We start from the raw sequence: 20,559 nt of genomic DNA on the forward strand, positions 1-20,559 counted from the left end.
GGACTGCCTGACCCTGGCTGGGGGTCTCGGCTGCAGGAAGGCCTGTCTTGGTCGGCATCTCCTGTTGCCTTGTTCTCTCTCACTAAGGAGCTGCCATCATGGGATAAATTTATAATCCATCCTGGTTTCTCCCTCCCATGGCTCCATCCCCAGGCAACTACTAATCTGCTTTCTCTCACTATACTAATGTTTTTATGTGCTTTTAAATTCATATAAGTGTCATTATTCACCACTTATTCTGAAATTTGCCTTTTTTCAATGGATGTTATGTCTTGACATCTATTCATGTGGATAGGGAATTAGCCTTTTAACTGCCGCTTTTTTCCTTTGAGATGAATGAGAAGAGGCCTCCAAGGGGTCTCAGGGTCCTCAGGAGACACTGACTTTTCTGATTCTGAAGCAAGGCCAGTAGGGAAGCATTTGGTGTGAGCACACCACCAGGGCAAAGGAAAGTCAGTTCCTCTGGAGATTACCTTTAAGAAGTTGGGAAATTGCCTTGGAATAAGGGAGGCCAGTCCACTTTCATAAACGTTTGGAAAGTAAAAGGCATAAGCCCCCCAGATTCAGTGTCACTGGCTGAATTTGTATTAATCTATTAAAGAAGTGCATTAAATAGATTGAAGAAATTAGCCTTTTTTTTTTTAATGGTTATTTATTTTGAGAGAGAGCGTGAGTGGGGCAGAGAGAGAGGGAGACACAGAATCTGCTGCAGGCTCCAGGCTCTGAGCTGTTAGCACAGAGCCCAGTGTGGGGCACGAACCCACAAACAGTGAAATCATGACCTGAGCTAAAGTTGGACAGTAACCATCTGAGCCACCCAGCTGCCGCCTCTGAAGAAACTAGTCTTGAGTACTCTCAATCTTGAGGTGATCTTCTTATTTTAAATTTCTTTTAAATGTCTATTTTTGAGAAAGAGAGAGAGAGAGAGCGCGCACACACAAGTGAGGGAGGGGCAAAGAGAGAGAGAGAGAAAAGGAGACTCAAGGATCTGAAGTGATCTGAGAGGACAGAGCCCAATCAGGGCTTAAACTCACCAACCATGAGATCATGACTGGAGCCGAAAATCTGACGCTTAACTGGCTGAGCCACTCAGGCACACAATCTTAAGGTGATTTTCTGTTGGAGGGAAAAATGTGCCAGGCAAGTGAAAAATTAAATTTGTCCCTCTCCTTCTCCTTCTTCTTCAGAGAAAGAGAGTCAGAGAGAGAGGGGGAGAGAATGAGAAAATCCAGACAGGCTCTGCACTGTGATGCAGGGCTCAAACTCACAAACTGTGAGATTATGACCTGAGCCTTAACCAACTGAGCCACACAGGCACCCCAAGGACTAGAATGAGTTCTAAAACTTTGGTTAAAAGGTAAACATCATACTCTACTAAAAACTTAGAACTTCATGTAAATAACCATGTAAACAACTAAGTTATTAGAAACAATTTAAATAGTATTCATCTAATATAATTCCTTTGCCTGAAAAGTTTAGTAAGAAAAGAAAATAAAGGAGAAGAAAAGATCACAAAAGAAAAGAAAAAAGAAAAGAAAAGCTGTATTTGACAAAGTTGGAGATACAAAATGAAGACGTGCAAGTTGCTATCAGGTCAACCATTAATAGTCATAAAAAAGGTTTAAGAAACTCTTTTGTTCTAAGACCTTTTTTGTTTGTTTGTTTAAGTAGGCTCAACATCCAACATGGGGCTTAAACTCAATCCTGAGATCAAGAGTTGCATGCTCTACCCACTGAACCAGCCAGGTGCCCCAGTACTAAGATTTTTAACTGATTTTCAGAAAGTAAACAAAATCAAGGAAATCCAAATCTCATCAATATTAATTTAATGCATTTAATCAAGGTAAATCCTTTGATAAATTAAATTGTTTGGGGAGTCTGACATTTAAATGATGACTTCTAAATTTTACGTCTGAGAAATAAGCATGTAAATGGCTTAATTTATGTAAGGCTCTGCATTTGATTTCAATAAAAAGCCTAAATTAAAAGAGTCACCTAAATTCCTTTAAATTGCCTTACGAAGCATAGAGTTTATTATTAGTTACACTGATATTTAAAACTTCTAATGTAAACATGGGTGTACAATACAGGTGAATTATATTTTAAATAACTAGTACCCTTTTTTTTAAAACTAGTACCTTTATATGGAAGCAACCTAAGTGTTCATCAATAGATGAATGGATAAAGATGTGGCATATAAACATAACAGAATATTACTCTGCCATTAAAAAGGAACCCGCGATCTTGACATTTGTGATAAACGGGGTAGAAAGTATTAGGCTAAGTGAAATAAGGCAAACAGAGAAAGGCAAATACCATATGAGTTCACTTACATATGGAATCTAGAAGAGAAAACAAATGAGCAAATAAAAAATGCAGAATCGGACCCATAAATACAGAGAACAAAGTGGTGATTGCCAGGGGCGGGGGCAGAGGAGTGGGAATGGAGCAAAATGAGTGCATCGGAGAGGGGTGTACAGGCTTCCAGTTACGGAATGAATGAGTCAGGGGGCTGAAAGGTACAGCAAGTTTCAGCATAGGGAATATAGTCAGTGATACTGTGGGGACAATGATATGTCCTCATACGTATAGCATTGTATGAGCATAGATGGTAGCTACACTTGTGGGAAGCATAGCATAAACATAGACTTGTAGAATCACTATATTGTTCTTCTGACACTAATGTAACATTGTGTGTCAACTATACTTCAATTAAAAAAAAAAAAAACTAGTATGGGGCCCCTCGATGGCTCAGTCAATTAAACATCTGACTTCGGCTCAGGTCATGATCTTGAGGTTCCTGGGTTTGAGGCTGTCCTGGGCTCTGTGCTGACAGTTAAGAGCCTGGAGCCTGCTACGGTTTCTGTGTCTCCTTCTCTCTCTGCCCTTCCCCTGCTCATGCTTTGTCTCTCTTTGTCTCTCAATAATAAATGAATGTTAAAAAATTTTTTTAAAAGCTAGTATCTTTATAAATTTTATCCTAGTAAATCTAAGACAAAAATAATAATTATGTGAGCCTATGGAATAATGCTAACTATACTAACAGGATAAAATTTTAAGGGCTCATGTTCTCTGTCAGATTCTCATCATTAACAGTGATTGCATCATTCTTTAAGGATGATTTAATTATGTTATCTAAAGTTGCTTGCTGACTTCAGGATCTTGGATTAACACAATATTGAGGAAATTAGTAGTCATTGTTTACCTGGAAGCCTCCAAAGAAATTAAAATTCAGAGATGGGGAGGTAATAAAATTTTTACTTGCCATTCAGTCTTCAAGTGAATTTTAAAAAAGGTTTTATATTGTTTTATTTTTTAAGTCTGTTTATTTATTTGCTTGTTTGTTTATTTTGAGGAAGAGAGAGTGTGAGGGGAAGGGCAGAGAGAGGGAATGAGAGAATCCCAAGCAGGCTCTGCACTGTCAGCCCAGAGCCCCACACAGCTCTCAAACTCATGAACCGTGAGATCATGACCTGAGCCAAAACCAAGAAGCAGACACTTAACCAACGGAGTCACCCAGGTGCCTGTAAAGATTTTATTTTTAAGTAATCTCTATACCCAATGTGGGCCTGGAACTCACAACCCCAAAATCAAGAGTCACATGCTCTACTGGCTGAGATAGCCAGGCACCCTGCAGTCCTTGAATGAATTTGTAACCAGTATATTCTTGACTATATGTTTGTTCTTCATAATGTTCAAATTAAGATGTAAAATCAATCCATGTCTTAAAATCATTGCCCTAAAATACTGCATCTTTGCATTAGCTTTAGTGTTTATAAGAATCACCTGGTGAACTTATCAAAATACAGATTTCTGGCCTCCACTTCTGGAGGTCCTGATTTGGTAGGTTTGGAGTAGACCTGGGGAATTGAACCTAGCACACTCTGACATGATGTTGCTTCTGTGGATCTGTAGAAGACTTTGCATAACTCTGTCCCAGAGCAAGATGTATTAGACTAATTTTGTTTTTAAAACAGCTTAAAGTTTGAATAATATAATCATTTAAACATACTGTTTGGCGTGACTATATAAATACATGCAGATGTATGTATGTTACTGTCAACGTATAATAAAGTTAGCAAATATAAGGAATGTATGAAAGAGAGAGACTGGTAGCTCAAAGGAAAAAAGAATTGGGCTCTGGTACCTAACTGGTGCTCAAAACTAGGTAGAAAAAAATGCCCTTTTTCTTTCATCTCTTCTACCTAAGTGGCCTCACCCAAGCACAAACCCTAGCGTCCTGAGTGTTAACATCTGGACTGACTGGTGTTACATTTTTGCATAGTTCAACTTGAGACATTTTTGAAACCAGAAGGCTTCTCACACTTGAAGGAGTAGAAGTGTCTAATGATCCTTTTACTTTCTGTCAGGATGTAATAATAATTGTCATTATGAACAACACAGACAGGAGTGTAGCCATTTCTCATTCTTGGTCACCTTTGCTCTGAGTTGTGAAGTTGTGAACTGAATGTTTTTTTGCTGGCAACTTTTCCTGATCCTGCCTTTCTCCATGGCTAAGGTTTCTCTTGCTCCCAGATTATTTTTGCCTGTGCTTCCTGCCCAGATAGTCACTGAATATCAACTAGATTCTGCTCGTCATCTCACTTGAGTGTCCTAAGGCAATGTCTTCTCAAAAACATTTTAGAAAAAAATTGCTTTTAGAAAAAAAAATCGCCATGCTCCTAATTCTTCCACAATTGTTCAATAAGGCAGTGAAAACTGCCTTGTTTGTCATTCCCACAATGATGGGAAAATTGTCAAGACAAAAGAGAAAAACTTCAGCACTGCCATAGGGTAATTTTTACCCAGAAGAGCGATAATCATGTTCATATCATGGATCTCTAATAGGACACTTCGCCTCTGTGATATTCTCCCACACCATATGTAACTTCAGTCTAATCACGAGAAACCTTCAGAAAAACCTTACCTGAGGAACATTCCACGAAATATCTGATCAGTACACTCTAAAGATGGCCAGATTGTGAAAAAAAGGTAACACAGAGAAACTATCATAGATTGGAGGAGACTAAGGAAATATGAAAATTAAAGTAGTGTGGTATCTTGGACTGGATTTGAAAAAAGAAAAAGAATAGTAGTAGAAAAACTGTTGAAATTCAAATATAGTCTTCTAGGTCAGTGGAGCTAAAGGTTTGTCCATTTGGTGAATCTTTTAGAAGAACCAACTTTTGGTTTCATTGATTTTTCTCTATTCTTTTTCTATTCTCTATTTTATTTATCTCTGCTTTAATCTGTATTATTTCCTTCCTCCTGCTAGCTTTAGGTTTAGCTTACTCTCTTTTCTAATTCCTTAAGCTGTAAAGTTAACCCGTTGATTTGACAGCTATTTATTTATTTATTTATTTATAGATTGTATTTTTTTAAGTTTATTTATTTGAGAGAAACAGAGACAGTGTGAGTGGGGAAGGGGCACAGAGAGAGAGAGAGACAGAGACAGAGAGAGAGAGAGAGAGAATCCCAAGCAGGTTCCATGCTGCCAGCATAGAGCCTGATGTGAGGCTCCAACCCACAAAACCATGAGATCATGACCTGAGCTGAAACCAAGAGTCAGATGCTTAATTGGCTGAGCCATCCAGGCATGCCATAGATTTTATTTTTAAGTAATCTGTACCCCCAATTTGGGACTCAAACTCACAACCTGAGATCAAGATTGTGTGTGGTCTACTGACTGAGCCAGCCAGGCACCTCTTATTTCTTTTTTAATTTGTTTAAAAATTTTTTTAATGTTTATTTATTTTTGAGAGAGAGACAGAGACAGAGCATGAGTAAGGGAGGGGCAGAGGAAGATGGAGACACAGAATCTGAAACAGGCTCCAGGCTATGAACTGTCAGTACAGAGCCAATGCGGGGCTTGAACTCACGAGCTGTGAGATCATGACCCAACACTTAACTGACTGAGCTACCTCTTCTCTTTTAAAGTAAGCAGTTCCAGCTTTAAATTTCTCCCCAGTTTTTGCTTTATATGCCTGGGTTTATTATTACAGACATGAATGTTTATAATTGTTATATTTTCTTGCTATATCAAATCTTTTATTAACACATAACATCCTTCCCTGTCTCTTGTAACTGTTTTTGATTTAAAGTCTGCTTTGTCTGATATTAGTATAGCAACTTCCCCTCCCTCTTGTCTATTTGCATGGAATATCTTTTTCTGTTTCTTTCGCTTTCAACCTATTTGTGTTTTTGGATCTAAAGTGAGTTTCTTGCAGATAGCAGGAAGTTACACCACGTGTTTTAAATCCATTCTACTAATCTCTATCTTTGTAGAGTTTAATCTATTTACATTTAGCCTAATCACTGATAAGAAGGGATTTAATTCTACCATTTTGTTTTTTTATATGCAGTAGAACATTTTTTTTGACCCTCTTTTCCTGTATTACTGTCTTCATTTGAATTTAGTTGATTTTTTGTAGTTTTTAATTTCTTTCTGGTTTCTTTTTGCTTATATTCTATAGGTATTCTCTTGTGGCTATCATGGAGACTTATCTTTAACACCTCAAAGTTTTAATGCTCTAATTTGAATTTAAACCAGCTTAACTTCAATAGCATACAAAAACTTAGCTCCTATGCAAGTCCATTTCCCTTTCAGGAAGAGCTAATGAGTTGGGGGCATGTTTAAAATTGCTTTCTTACTGCCTTAAGTATTACAGGTAAACTGTCCCACAATATCTTTCCTTTTGTAGATGCTATTCTACTGTTTTGTTTTTTTTTTTGTATTGAATGTTTATGTGAGAACATAATGTTGTACGATTTTTCCCTTGTTTTGTTTTTTACTTTTTTAAATCTTTATTTTTGAGAGAGAGAGAGAGAGAGAGAGAGAACATGAGCAGGAGAGGAACAGAGAGAGAGAGAGAGACACACACACACACACAGAATCTGAAGCAGGCTGCAGGCTCTGAGCTGTCAGCACAGAGCTCAACATGGGACTTGAACCCACAGATTGTGAGATCTTGATCTGAGCCAAAGTTGGACGCTTAACCAACTGAGCCACCCAGGTGCCCCTGTTTTGTTTTCTTTTTAATGTTTATTTATTTTTGAGACAGAGACAGAGAGAGAGAAAGAGAGAGCACGCACACGTGCTTGCAGGGAGGTGGAGGGGCAGAAAGAGAAGGGGGACGGAAAATTTAAAATGGGCTGACAGCAAATGCAGGACTTGAACTCATGAACCCTGAGATTATGACCTGATCTGAAGTTGGACGCTTAACCCACTGAGCCACCCAGGCGCCCCAATTTTCCCCTTGTAAAATGACTTGGTCTTTCTGCTTGGAGTCTCTAAGGATTTTTTTAATCTTTAAAATCTAATAATTCTACCAGCATATGTCTCAGAATTAATTGTCCTGAGTCAATTTCTCCAGGCAAATGTAGTGCTTTTAAAATATATACACTTGGATCCTATTTAATTACAAAATGTTTTCTTGAATTAGAATTTATAAAATTAGTTCCACCCCACTGGTTTTCTTTTCTTCTCAGAGACTCCACTTATACATCTGTTGAATCTTCCTTGCCTATTTTCTATATTTCACTTTCTGATTTTTTTTAACTTTTTAAAATGCATTTATTTTTTTTTTGAGAGAGTGAGTGAGAGCACGAATGGGAGAGGGGTAGAGACAGAGGGAGACGTGGAAGCTGAAGCAGGCTCCAGGCTGTGAGGCTCAAACTCATGAACTGTGAGATCATGATTGAGCCAAAGTCGGACGCTTAACCAGCTGAGCCACCCAGGCGCCCCACACTTTCTGATCTTTAAAAAAAAAAAAATCTCTTGGGACACCTGGGTGGCTCGGTTGGTTAAGCGTCCGACTTCAGCTCAGGTCATGATCTCATAGTTCGTGGGTTCAAGCCCTGCGGCTGACTCTGTCCTGAGAGCTCAGAGCTGGAGTCTGCTTTGGATTTTGTGTCTCCCTCTCTCTTTGTCCCTCCCCCACTCATGCTCTGTCTCTCTCTGTCTCAAAAATAAATAAACTATTAAAAAGTCTCTTTATTTTTGAATCATTTTCTTGATTCTTTTCATTTATAGATTCATTCATTTGTATCTTTTACCGTATTTTCAGCTAATTTATTCTCCTTTGGACACTTTGTAATTTAATCTTCATTTCTGACATAATTTTACCTTTTTCAGTCTCTTTCCTGAGCTGATCAGGTACAGTTTTCATCATCTTCTGGTTTGGTCCATTCTGTATTTTTGCATTTTTGTTTTTTTGTGATCCACTGCTCCTATTCCCCCCACCCCCACCCCATATCTACAATTGCTTTTTAAAGTATTCTAAATTCAGACTGGAACATTGTTTTGCAATTTTCCTTCACTACGTGATAGAAATTTTTTTGAGTGTTTTCATTTGACAAACATAACTGATTCTCATTTTTAACACATATTGTATCTATGTAAGTATGCTTGGTTTTAATTTTTTTTTATTCACGTTTGGAATATGTTGGTTTTTTTGGACCATCTGTTTGAAAGAGGAATTTCTGGAGGTTGATGAAGGAAGGTTTAAATATTTTCTCTTAAGTTTCAGCTCACGAGTTCCCTCTTCTGTTGCCACAGTGTAGGGCTATTTCTCTAATGCCTGGTACCTTTATTTCTTTTTTTTTTTTTTTAATATTTTATTTATTTCTAGGAGAGAGAGAGAGAGAGACAGCGTGAGTAGGGGAGGGTCAGAGAGAGAGAGGGAGTCACAGACTGAAACAGGCTCCGGGCTCTGAGCTGGCAGTCTGCACAGAGCCCGACGAGGGGCTCGAACCCACGAACCGCGAGATCATGACCTAAGCGAAAGTCGGACGTTTAACCAACTAAGCCACCCAGGCGCCCCTGGTACCTTTATTTCTGATGAAGCTTTCTCTGGTTCTTAAATCTCATTTATTTAAGAAGAATCCTTATACTGAGCTACTTCGTTCTTTTCCTTCACCATCTACTGAGGCTTCCTGGGGCCACTGCTGTCTTTCAGAGTGCCTCTCTTTTTCTCCCTTAGAAGTTGGGAGAAAAAGAAGGTCGTCAGCACCTTCCAAGACACTTCTTGTGACTTCTCTATTGCTAGTGCTCTGACACATGAGATTCAGACCTGCTCTCAGTCATTCCCTTCAGGGTCAGTTCCTCCCCTTTGAGGCATGAACCTTGCTGTTATTATCTGTGTTCTGCCACTGGTAGGACCACCCACATTCTCCACCTTGCACTGCCATGTCTATGTGGGCCCCAGCCCCAATTCTGCTAATCTCTGGGGTTTATCTCCCTCTTTTTCTCTTAAATTGGAATGTGCAGTCTTTCCTGATTGTGAGTTATGCTATAAGTTCTGAGTGTTTTTTATTTGCTCTCAATTTTCTATTTGATGTTTAGAGAGAGGTGTGGGAAGCATCTTTAAAAAACAACATCCTCTGTAATACTATAAAATTCTACTGGTTATTGACTTGCGGTTTCTTCCTTTGTAAGAACTGAAATTAAACTGCCATGTCAGAGGGGTTTTGGAAGACTACAGACAAACCAAAGTGGATCTTTGATCCATATTAAAGGGAAACCTATTGGCAAGAAAGAGATTGCTTTTCTTTATCAGCCAGAAATGATCTATTCTGGAGCAAAATTCATGGGTAAAATATACAGTTTTTTAAAAAAGTTTCTTTATTTATTTTGAGACACAGAGAAAGCACAAGTGGGGCAGGTGCTCAGAGAGAAGGAAAGACAGAATCCCAAGCAGGCTCTGCCACCATTAACACAGACAGAGGCAGGGCTGGAACTCACAAACTGTATGATTGTGACCTGAGCCAAGATCAGGAGTCAGTTTCTTGACCAACTGTGCCACCGAGGTGCCCCTATAGTTTTTCTTCCTTCCTTTCTTTATTTTCTTTCTTTCTTTCTTTCTTTCTTTCTTTCTTTCTTTCTTTCTTTCTTTCTTTCTTTCTTTCAGAATGGGCTGTGTGATAATATTTTTATTCTGAATGTATCTATTACTTTTTAAAAATATTTTTATTTATTTATCTTTTTGAGAGAGAGACAGAGCGAGCAGGGGAGGAGGAGTGAGAGAGAGAAAGAGAGAGAGAGAATCCGAGGTAGGACCACAGAGCCCGGTGAGGGGCTTGAACTCTCAAGTCATGAGATCATGACCTAAGCCAAAGTTCAACACTCAACTGATGAGCCATCCAGACACCCCTGAATGTGTCTTTTATAATCAAGGATGAATTGGGTCTGCTTATTTGGAAGGTTATTTCCCCATGGCAGAACCCCTAGATCACGCTGGTCTTCATGTCTTTCACATACTAGTTGACACCCAAGTCAAGGGACTGTCCCCATGTTCCATTTCTTTTTTTTTTTTTTTAAGTTTTATTTTTTAACTAACCTTTATACTCAACATGGGGCTCAAACTCACAACCTTGAGATCAAAAGTCATGCTCTTTAGACTGAGCCAGCCAGGTGCCCCCCTCCCCCCACCATTTCCATTTCTGATGAGTTTTGACAAGTCTCTCTTCAGAAAATTGTAATGTTGGGGCGCATGAGTGGCTTAGTCGGTTAAGTGTCCGACTTTCGCTTAGGTCATGATCTCGTGGTTCGTGGGTTTGAGCCCAGCGTCGGGCTCTGTGCTGACTGCCAGCTCAGAGCCTGGAGCCTGTTTCAGTCTGTGACTCCTTCTCTCTCTGACCCTCCCCTGCTCACGCTGTCTCTCTCTCTCTCTCTCCTAGAAATAAAAAAATAATAAAAAAAATAAAAAAAAAGAAAATTGTAATGTTATGGTAATTTCTAATTAAATTGTGACTTCTATTTCTCCCACTGCAAATGTTACCTTAGGGCCACTCTACTTTTAATGAATTTTTCCTTTACTGTTAGCCCACTGAGTCATAAGTTCCTTTAAAAATCTCTAAGTACACACCACACTCCCAGGGCAAGAGGCTTCTGTGTTAAAAGCTACAACTAAATTTCCAGTGTCCACTTCTAAAAATCCTGTTTCAACTATTTTTAATTTTATTTTTTATTTTTTCAATGATCTTTCTTTTTTCTTTTCTTTAATGTTTATTTATTTTTGAGAGAGAGAGTTGGGGGAAGGGGTAGAGAGAGAGGGAGACACAGAATCTGAAGCAGGATCTAGACTCTGAGCTGTCAGCGCAGAGCCCAATGCAGGGCTTGAACTCAGGGACCTTGAGATCATGACATGAGCTGAAGTCAGACGCTTAACCTATTTAACCACCCAGGCGCCCCATTCAATTGTCCTTAAACAACAAGAATTCTTGTCTCCCTGCCTCTTTCCTTCTGGTCTTGACGTAGCAGGTTGAATTATTTGGTGTGTTCCAGCAGTTAAAATAGGTTTTGGATAGGATTCTTCCTGAAGCCCTCTCTGAGGCAAGGATCCATATGGAAGTGGTTTATTAAGGAAGGTTCTCAGGGGAACCAGTGAGGGAATGGAAAAATAGATTCCCAAAGGGGCAGAAATCAGGCAAAAGCAAGACTGCAGGTGACTTCGCAGATACAGCTGGTGCTGCTGGGAGCCCTGGGGCAGCAATTAGGCTTCAGAGTTTGTCCTGTCCTAAAAACATAGGCTTTTGTACTCCTAGCCAATGACTGGTTGAGGGCTGCCTGGGGTGGGAGGTCAAGTGAACTTATAAGACTCCCAGGCTTGTGGGGGTGGGGGCAGCGAGAGAGTCCATTGCTCAAGGGCAACCCTCAGAAAGCTGCTAGTTAAGTATAAGCTTTTAGGAGCAAAGCATGCAGAAGCTGGAGAAAGGGTGCATAGAGCTGATAAAGGGGAACTGAGAGCATGGAGGGGAGCCCTACTGTGACCACTTCTTGAAGATAAATCTATTCTCAAAGTACCTGTTATGGGCTGAATTGTGTCCCCTTCAAATTCATATGTTGAATCCTAACCGTAGCAGCCCTAGAAAACCAATACATTACCCTTTGCCTCTAGAAGCACAAGAAGGCATCCTCTCTGTAGTTATATCAATTTTAAAGCCAAAAAAAAAAAAAAAAAAAAGACAAACGAACAAAAAAAAAATCAAATGAAAGCCTTTCTGTACCTGGATACCTTGTAGGAAGGCCATAAAGTTAGTAAAAATACCTATATTTCTACTCTGTTAATGAAGCAAAACTGCCTTCATTTCCAATTGCCCCTCATCCAGCCACAACACTGTTCAATATACCAACTACTGCTAAGGATTTTATAATCACAGACTTGAATTCTACCTTCTTCTCTGAATCTACGTGAAAAACATTCCAAGGCCTATCTGTTTTACTAAATGATTTTAAAAGGTTTAAATAATATTATGTTTCCTGGTTGTTTAGTCTCATTCAACGTAGTGATGATCTAGTGCTCTTCCTTCAGCAGGTGCCTACAAACAGTACTAGCTTTCCTGTATAGCCTAAAAAAGCCACAGTGCTCTTGTGAAAAACATTACGGTTATGGTGCCCTAAGACTCCTACATGACACATAATATCTCTGCATGGGAACAGCATCTCTATAATATCCAAAAATAGCTGTTTTCAAGAATTCCAGAAATTCTACGATTTCACAGATATATTCTTTATTGGGTATGGTTGGAAATTTCCTCTTTTCCTTTCATGCATAAGAATATGATAAACCTGGGGCGCCTGGGTGGCTCAATCAGTTAAGCGTCTGACTTCAGCTCAGGTCATGATCTCACGGTTTGTGGGTTTGAGCCCCCTGTCAGGCTCTGTGCTCACAGCTAAGCTCAGAGCCTGGAGCCTGTTTCAGATTCTGTGTCTCCCTCTCTCTCTGACCCTCCCCTGTTCATGCTCTCTCTCTCTCTCTCTCAGAAATAAATAAAACATAAAAAAAAAGAATATGATAAACCTATGACTAATGGAATTCCCTAGTCAAAAAATGTGTTTGGGTATCTTTTTGTTGTTGTTTTTTGCATTTAAATTAACATTATTTATAAGTATGAGATACCAGAACCGCGTTAAGTCATATAACAAGCCTTGGTCAGTGGTGCTTCCAGAGACACAGTGAGCAGGGAAAAGACATAAAAATCAGAGTAAGTGTCTATTCCATTGGGATCAAATTGCTACCACTTTATATGTAATCAACCAACTTCGTAATGCCCCAAAGTGTTTGGCTGTCCCCAAGTGCAAATGGCTAAAGGTTAGTCACTTTGCTGACAAATTGGGCAAGAGTGATGACAATAAACATGTTCAAGCTTGGTGAAGGGAAGTCTATGCCATTGAGCTGATTTTATTTGTGAATCCATTGAGCAAGTTCTGGGGCTGGCTGCGGGGGGAGACTCACTGACACGCACAGAACAGGCCCTCTTGTTTACCAGATTATGGAAAGTCTCCTCCATTTCGAAGATTCACAAGATACACAAATACTTGCATAGTCTGGGCCCATTTTAAGAGGGTCTTAAATCCATCTACATGCCTCTTCTGCAGACTTGGTTGTCATCCATTTTCTTATCTGGCCTCTTCCAAGTCCCTGTCCATGCAGCTAACAATTCGTCACCCTTTTTGTATCTCTGTAGGGCCTTATCTCAGGTCAGCTCTCCTAATAGGGAAAGTGGACAACAAGTGCTACCTGAAGTTCTACCCACCAGAAGGATTTTTCTTCTCTACAGTCCTTCAAGGACACTCTGAATATAATATTATGACCCATAGAGTATAATAGTATACTTTCGGCCACTGCCAGGGTCCTGTGCTGAGTATTCTGTAGAAAGGCTGAAAGCTTTCCCTCTTAGCTTACTGATCACAGGAAGCTCTCTGTGAGGTCCTAGGTAAAGGCTGAAGATGGATGATGTATGATAGGAGTGGACGTACTGGGAATGGAAGCAGCCCATGCAGCTTACTTGTATATTCAGACTTGGGCCTGGTCTTATAAGTACCACTTCTAATTGATGGATGGGGTGCACTCTACTTTATGATTTGGGATCAGTTTAGGCTGTATAGTCACCAAATATTTCATGGTTGAGTGTTTTTATACTGTCCTGGTGTCCAGGAGCAAGCCAGGTGTTAGTTCTCAAAAGAGCCATTTGTTGAAGAGATGCTTTCTAAATGATACTCTACTAGGCCAAAGCTAGTTTCACCTGGCAATTTCAAATGATTGTATTGGTGGCCTCACCGTACATATGTTTCTATCACATTAGAGTATGTCACACCAAAGGCCACCAGTCCCCCTCTTTACTTTGCTCTAACTGGTCAAATAAGAGATTAGTTTATGTCTCAATTTTTTCCTCCAGTTGATCCCCTCACCCACTGATTAAAAAAAAAAAAAGACAACGAAGAAAAAAAGGATGGAGTGTTAGAGAGCCCTCTGGGAAATTTTCCTATATCAGACTCTGGATCCCATAAAACTGCCGTGTAAGTATTTATCCTTCTCATGGGAAGCATATGGGATTAACAGAGTGTGACAATGGTCTTTTATTTTTCCATAATATTTTAACTTCTATCTGTTAAAAGGCTTTCAAGACCAAAGAAAGTAACTTAAAGAAAGTAATTTATATTATAAAACTTTTATTTGATCTAACACTTGATCTTGCTCTTTTGAGTTCAATGGCTTCACCTGGGGAGATGTGAGTGAGAGAATTCATGACTTTTTATTATGGAAAGTAGAGAGAATGGAATCATAAGCCTCCGTGCCCCCATCACCCAGCTTCAATGGTTATCAACATCCTGTTCCTCTTATTTATATTTTGTCTTCCTCACCACTAGTTCTTTGTCTTTTGCTAGAGTATTTCATTTTTTAAAACATTTTACTCTTTTTTTAAAGTTTATTTATTTTGAAAGAAAGAGAGAAAGCATGTGAGTGGGGGGAAGGGGCAGAAAGAAAGGGAGAGAGAGAATCCCAAGCAGGCTCTGAACTGTCAGTGCAGGTTGATGCGGGGCCCAAACTCACGAACTGTGAGATCATGACTTGAGCTGAAATCACACACTTAACCACCCAGACACCCCTGATAGAGTATTTTAAAACAATCCAAGATGTCATATCATGTCACTTCAGTAAAAAGCTCTTAACACATACAGAATAATTTTATAACCACATCATAACCATAATTTTATTATCATAGCCAGCAAAACAAATAATTCTTTAATTCTTCTAAAAATCAATCCATGTTCAGTCTTCCCCAATTGTCTCAAATTGTCTTTTTTTTTTTTTAATTTTTATTTATTTTGAGAGAGAGACAGAGAGTGCAAGCTGGGGACGGGCAGAGAGAGAGACACACTAGCACAGAATCTGAAGCAGGTTTTCAGGCTCTGAACTGTCAGCACAGAGCCTGATACAGGGCTTGAACTCAAAAACCTTGAGATCATGACCAGAGCCGAAGTTGGATAGTTAACAGAGTGAGACATCCAGGTGCTCCTCAAAATGTCTTTTTATAGTTGGCTTATTTAAATCAGGTTCTAGGGGTGCCTGGATGGTTCAATGGATTGAACAGTTGAGTGACAGACTCTTGATTTCAGCCTCAGGTCATGATCTCAGGGTCATGGGATCAAGCCCCATGTCAGGCTCCATGCTGAGCATGGAGCCTGCTTGGGATTCTCTCTCTGTCCGACTTTGGCTCAGGACGTGATCTCAAAGTTCATGAGTTCAAGCCCCACATCAGGCTCTATGCTGACAGCTCAGACCTTGGAGTCTGCTTCAGATTCTGTGTCTCTCTGTGTCCCTCCCCTGCTTGCACTGTCTCTCTGTCTCTCTCTTAGAAATAAATAAACATTAAAAAAATTTTTAAATAAAAAATTAGATCAGGATCTAAATATAATTTCATATTGTATTTGGTTGGGATTTATCTTTAGCTTCTCTCTCTTTTTGAAAAATGTTAAATATAGGGGTGCCTGGGTGGCTCAGTCGGTTAAGTATCTGACTTCAGCTCAGGTCATGGTCTCAAGGTTCATGGGTTCAAGCCCCACGTCTGGTTCTGTGCAGGCAGCTCAGAGCCTGGAGCCTGTTTCAGATTCTGTGTCTCCCTCTCTCTCTCTGCCCCTCCCCTGCTCATGCTCTGTCCCTCTCTGTTTCAAAAATAAACAAAAACTATGAAAAATTTTTAAAAATTAAAAAAAAAGTTAAATACAGGTTTTCTATTGAAGTAATTTATATTTTTCCCAAGTTCCTAAACTAGGCATCAAATTTCTTTTTTTTTTTTTAATGTTTTTATTTATTTCTAGGAGAGAGAGAGAGACAGCGCGAGCAGGGGAGGGTCAGAGAGAGAGGGAGTGACAGACCGAAACAGGCTCCAGGCTCTGAGCTGGCAGTCAGCACAGAGCCCGACGCGGGGCTCGAACCCACGAACCGCGAGATCATGACCTAAGCGAAAGTCGGACGCTTAACCGACTAAACCACCCAGGCGCCCGTAGGCATCAAATTTCTAAACAGAGCAAAAAAAAAAATCCTTTGCTGGAGAGCCACATATTAGACATTCATACTGATCTAAGAAAACTGATAAATGAGTAAATGAATTTTAATAAATTAGAGTTGCACATTCAGAACAGAATTGTAGCTTTATTTTTATTTTTTAAAGAATCTCTTTTATCATGAGGTAAAGAGATCCTTTTTTTCCCCTAATGCTTATTTATTTTTGAGAAAGAGAGCACAAGTGAAGGAGGGGCAGAGAGAGAGACACACACACCGAATCTGAAGCAGGATCCAGCCTCTGAGCACAGAGCCCGATGCGGGGCTCGAACCCACGGTCTGTGAGGTCATGACCTGAGCTGAAGTCTGACGCTTAACCGACTGAGCCACCCAGACACCCCCAGAACTGTAGCTTTCAGTTAGAGACATGTGAACCAAAGGCAAAAACCTGCCAAAATTAAGACAGATTTTTTTTATTGTTGTTTATTTATTTGTTTATATTTATCTTTTACTGCTCCAATCAATGAAAGGGAAACTTTATTGAGGCTCTCGAACCTTGTGGCTCTGGCAGGAGGTCCCCTGCTGGCCAAGGAAAAGGCTGTGCAGATGTCTTAATTTGACCTTCTTCTTGGGGCCAGGTTGTTGGTGTGGCCGCACTTCTTGCAGCAGGTGACAGAGCGGTGGAGCGCTCATGGCAGATCATCTTGTCGCAGTATATTTTTGGGCCAGCCAGTGGAGGGAGGGCTCGATCCCACCTCGCAGGAGAAGCACCCAGTGCAGGGTGGCCTCTGGATATTGTGGTCTGAGAGAGGGCGGATGTCCTCCAGCTGTTTGTCTCATGAAAATCAGATGCTGCTGGTCAGGCAGGATGCCCTCCTTGTCTTGGATTTTGGCTTTGACATTCCCAGTGGTGTCACTGGGCTCAACCTTCAGGATGATGGTCTTGCCCATCAGGGTCTTCACAAAGATTTGTGTGTGTGCAGTTGCTGCCAGGCTGCCTCATTGGAGAGGAAGAGGTGTTTTTTTGTTGTTGTTGTTTAATAATTTATTGTCAAGTTAGCTAACATATAGTATATACAGTGTGCTCTTGGCTTCAGGAGTAGATTCCCATGATTCATCGCTTCCATACAACACCCAGTGCTCATCCCAACAAGTGCCCTCCTCAATGCCCATCACCCATTTTCCCCTCTTCCCCGCCCACCCCATCAGCCCTCAGTTTATTCCTATATTTAGGAATGGTTTGCCTCCCTCTCTGTTTGAAACTACTTTTTTCCCCTTCCCTTTCCCCATGGTCTTCTGTTAAGTTTCTCAAATTCCACATATGAGTGAAAGCATCATATCTGTCTTTCTCTGGCTGACTTATTTCACTTAGCATAATACCCTCTAGTTCCATCCATGCTGCTGCAAATGGCCAGATTTCATTCTTTCTCTTTGCCACGTAGTATTCTATTGTATATATAAACCACATCTTCTTTACCCATTCATCAATTGATGGACACTTGGGCTCCTTCCATAAGGAAGGATATTGGATATTGTTGATAGTGCTGCTATAAATATTGGGGTACATGCAGCCCTGTGAATCAGCACTCCTGCAACTTATTTTTTATTTTTTAAAAAATGTACACAACACAATATGTATCTGCCCCCTGTTTTGCTGAGGGTTCATAGTCAGAATTTTTTTTCTTAAAAATTTTAATATTTTTGGGTTCCTGGGTGGCTCTGTTGGTTAAGCATCCAATTTTGGCTCAGGTCAAGATCTCACAGTTTGTGAGTTTGAGCCCCACGTCGGGCTCTGTGCTGACAGCTCAGAGCCAGAAACCTGCTCCAGATTCTGTTTCCCTTGCTCTCTGCCCCTCCTCCACTCATGCTCTGGCTTTCTTTCTCTCTCAAAAATAAATAAACCGTATTTAAAAAAAATAATAAACTGTAAAAAAATTTAATTTTATTATTTTTGCCAGCTGAGAAATAATGCTGTAGTCAGTGGTCAAAACTGGTACCTCTTCTCTTCAATCTATGTCTTATCTATGATACTGATGTTCACAAGTGCACCAGAAAATCTGGCATAAGCCATCACCACTAGGGAGCCCCCAGCCACTTCTCCAGCAGCTGAGCTCCAAGGGGGCCACCATCTTGCTGGGGCTGAACTTTGCCACTCTTAAGTCTCTCTTAATTAATAGAATGGCCACTCTTTCTTTGTTTCTGGTTTCATCTTGGTTTTGCTCTATGCCACTTATTTATTGAAGAAACTGGGTAATTTGTCATGTGGGATTTCTCACATTATGGATTTGGATTTGTAATCTTAGGATATGATTTAACACATTTTTCTACCCTCCCCATCTTCTTTATAAACTGATATCTACGTATGGAGGCTTGATGATTTTTGTTTTTGTCAAGAATACTTCGTAAGTGGTGCTCTATAGGTTCTACCGCATCAGATCAGAAGGCATAGGGCATTGTTCAACCTGTAGTGATGTTGAGTTACTCAGTGGGTTCAAGAGTTTCCAGCCTGGTTTAAAGTTTGTCATCAACTTTCCACCCAATACCTGTAATAATAATTGATGATCATTGCCTAAATCCATTATTTCACAAAGGAGAGCAAAATGGTGATTTTTCTATTTCCACCAATTTTGTTTCTATGATTTATTAGCTATGATTTTTCCACAGATTACTTTCTCTCACCATTGATTCCAATAGCTTGAAATACAGGACTTGCAGGAAAGGCACCTGGATCTTTCCCTTCAAAACACAAAACAAAACAAAACAAAACAACTTTCAGAATAATAAGATGCTACTTTAGTAATGTCAAGGGAGAACCAATGAGGTTTTTGGTTTTTTGAAGGTGCTATATTTTGGGGCGGGCTTGTTATCCAGCAATAGATATTTACAACAAGTCACAAAGGATCAGCATGTAGCAATGAAGTTTCAAAAATTTATTATCATTATGAACTCATGGATTTTTAAATCTTCCAAGTGTTTTCATTCTTTGTAGTCAGTACTTTTCTTGATGCTGAAATTGTATATAAATGTGTGTGTGTGTATACTTTTATTTTCCTTTCATTATTACATAAAAAGTGTATACATACCTTTTTGCATGCCACCTTTTTCACTTTTCTCCAGGAGATCACTCTTCAGCAATATATAGAGATATTCTTCATTCTTTTAGAATTTAAGAGTATTCCAGTGCATGTATGTATTATGGTTTATTCACCTGTCCTGTCCTCTATAGAAAGACATGCTAGGGGTGCCTGGCTGGCTCAGGCCACAGAGCATGTGACTCTTAGTCTCAAGGTCCTGAGTTCAAGCCCCATATTGGGAGTGGAGCCTACTGTAAAAATAAAAAAGACATGCTGGCTATTCGCAATTTTTTATTATTACAAAATATGCTGCAGTAAATAGCCTTGAGCCTCCATCATTTCAAGGCTTTGCCATTTTATCTCAAGTATATATACCTAGAAGGGAGGTTGCTTGGATAAAGGGTAAATGCATCTGTAATTCTGCTAGCTGTTGTCAAATCTGGCTCCAGGGCTGTACCATTTTCATCCCCACCAGCAACACATGAAAGTACCTGCTTCTCTGCAATCTCACCAACTCAGTGTGTGGTCAAGTTTGGGATTTCTGCAGATCTGATAGATAAGTAATGGTATCTCAACTCAGTTTAAATATGTATTTGTCTTATGTTTTTTTTTTTCCTGAGAGAGAGAGAGAGAGAGAGAGAGAGAGAGAGAGACAGATAGCATGAGCAGGGGAGGGTCAGAAAGAGAGAGAGACACAGAATCTGAAACAGGCTCCAGGCTCTGAGCTAGACTAACTGAGCCACCCAGGCACCCCTGTATTTGTCTTATAATGGGCAAGGTTAAGCATCTTTCCATATGTTTAAGAGTATTTGCCTTTATTTTTCTATAATTTTCCCATTTTTCTACTGGGCTGTTAGACTAGGATTTGAGTTTCTTTTCTTTTTAAAAAATTTTTAATATTTATTTTTTAAATGTATATTTTTGAGAGAGCGAGCATGGGAGGGGAGGATCTGAAGCAGGTTCCATGGTGACAGCAGAGAGCCTGACACGGGGCTCAAACCCACAAACCACGAGATCATGACCTGAGTCAAAATTGGACGTTTAACCAACTGAGCCACCCATGTGCCCCTTGAGTTTCTTTTTAATATTCAGAAAAATTGCATATATCAGGGATATTGGCCCTTTGTGATATTAGTTACAATTTTGTCCCATTTTTAATTTAACTTTTGACATTGCTGATGGTATTTTGGACAGCCATT

General features: G+C 39.8%; 1 pseudogene; it reads right to left on the reverse strand.

Annotated features, from left to right (window-relative positions):
• Positions 1-16,897: 16,897 nt before the first annotated feature.
• On the reverse strand, positions 16,898-19,379 carry LOC120236039 (annotated as a pseudogene).
• Positions 19,380-20,559: the final 1,180 nt, after the last annotated feature.

This window comes from Hyaena hyaena, unplaced genomic scaffold (assembly GCF_003009895.1).
Source record: "Hyaena hyaena isolate Hyena2069 unplaced genomic scaffold, ASM300989v1 scaffold_144, whole genome shotgun sequence".
NCBI lineage: Eukaryota > Metazoa > Chordata > Mammalia > Carnivora > Hyaenidae > Hyaena > Hyaena hyaena.